The 1820-nt window shown below is 40.4% G+C and overlaps 1 protein-coding gene across 5 annotated transcripts in view; it reads left to right on the top strand.

Moving 5' to 3' along the window:
• Positions 1-1820, top strand: part of agap1 (ArfGAP with GTPase domain, ankyrin repeat and PH domain 1) — a 117496-nt gene that overhangs the window by 110692 nt on the left and 4984 nt on the right. The gene's annotated exons all lie outside the window — the stretch shown is intronic.

The following is a 1820-nucleotide window of genomic DNA, read 5'->3' as shown; positions in this document are numbered from 1 at the left end:
TTTTTATTGTTTTTTAAATAACAAATGTCCCACTTTGATTCTGACTGGAACCAAACATCTTAACTAAACAACTGCTGTATCATTAAATCAAAAATAAAAAAGATGTTTTAAAACATTTGCAGCTTTCAGAGATTTAGACACATTACACTAAAAGAATAAAATACTTAAGCCAATTCTAAAAAGAAACTTTAAAAAACTTATTGTGTTCTGTAGTAAAACACCTGTAGCGTGAAGCTCCAAGCTTTTAACTGCAGGATCTCATCACTCAGCTGGTTTGAGATTAAGATTCTCAAAACATCTTGTGGAGAAYTGAAGTCCAGTTATTTTGCTTTAAAACTTTCTGGATTCTATTTGTCCTGAGATTTTACAACAGCTGATTGATGCAAAAATAAAAACCCAAATATTACATTATGGAGATGTTCTGATTGCCTCAGAGGCACTGGGATCTGGAAGTCAGATCCAATGTAATTGTGATCCAGTTTCAGGTCAGAATCCAGCAGGATGAGCAGGTTAAAGGTCGTTAGCAATACAAGCTAATGATGGATTTCTGATGTATGACTGATGGAGCTTGGACAAGACTACGAGTCTGAGTTACTGAGACACAAACTGACAGAAGTGGAAATAAAGTGTTTATTCTGCAGCTATCACAACTTTTCATCCACAAGGCGGCCATRTTGGATTCTGAGGTCRGAGTTAGTCTGAGTCCAGTTAAGTTTTCATTTGGTCTTTCTGTTTGGTACTCATGGAACATGTCTGATGCAAACCCTCTGAAGGACGTCTCTGATGGACACAGGGACATTTCTGTTGGACAGTGGCTTGTCTGTTGGACAGAGGGACATCTCTGTTGGACCACCCGAGGTTGTGAAGTAGAATGAGTGGATGAAGATTGTTTCTTCTGGCTGCAGCTGATTTTATCCTCAAATATAAACTGTAACACAAACACTTGGTGTTACCCTCTGAGCGTTTTTTTTTTAAATTATTTTTATTTTTTGTGTGTGTGTGAGAATGTGTGTGCGCACGCTCGGGTGTTGTATGTGTATGTGCGGTGTGTGTGTTTTCCTGTCACAAACGATCTCACCGGGACTCATGTTTAATTATCTACCCAGCATGCCTCGATGCTGCAGCGCAGCTCTTCTTCTAATGGGATGTGAAAAGGGACACACACTCACAGATTAACACACACAGGGTACACATGTTAACACATACTCTAACGCACACTTGTCAACACACACACACACACACACACTGTGTGGTTAATTAGTGCAATTAGCCTCTCCGGTGTCCAGAGCTCCGTGTTTTCAGGAGTCGTTAACTCGACATGGAGTCACTGTATACTGAAACACACACACACACATACACATCATAACTACACTAACATTCACATTGTAAACACACACACACACAACCAAAGTAACACCAACAATCACTGTAAACACACACACACACACAACCAAAACAACAACAAAAACCAAACTGACTCTAAATACAAACATTAAACGATTTAAATTTGGCCCTCTTTGTTCCCAAAGTGATCTGAGGCATGTAAAAAAATGGCAGGGACAGATACAAAGTGGGTTGAAGTGGATGTGAAGCACGTTGAGAAGGGTACAAAGTGGGTTGAAGTGGGTACAAAACAGGTTGTGGTGGGTACAAAGCGGGTTGGGGTGGGTATGATGTGAGTTGAAGTGGATGTGAAGCGATTTGAGGTGGGTACAAAGCAAGTTGAGGAGGTTACAAAGCAAGTTAAGGTGGGTACAAAGCAAGATGAGGTGGGTACAAAGCAAGATGAGGTGGGTACAAAGCAAGATGAGGTGGGTACA

Source organism: Austrofundulus limnaeus, unplaced genomic scaffold (assembly GCF_001266775.1).
Source record: "Austrofundulus limnaeus strain Quisiro unplaced genomic scaffold, Austrofundulus_limnaeus-1.0 Scaffold51, whole genome shotgun sequence".
In the NCBI taxonomy this organism is placed as follows: Eukaryota; Metazoa; Chordata; class Actinopteri; order Cyprinodontiformes; family Rivulidae; genus Austrofundulus; species Austrofundulus limnaeus.
The sequence above is the reverse complement of the archived record's forward strand: the minus strand, read 5'-3'. Positions and strand labels throughout refer to the sequence as shown.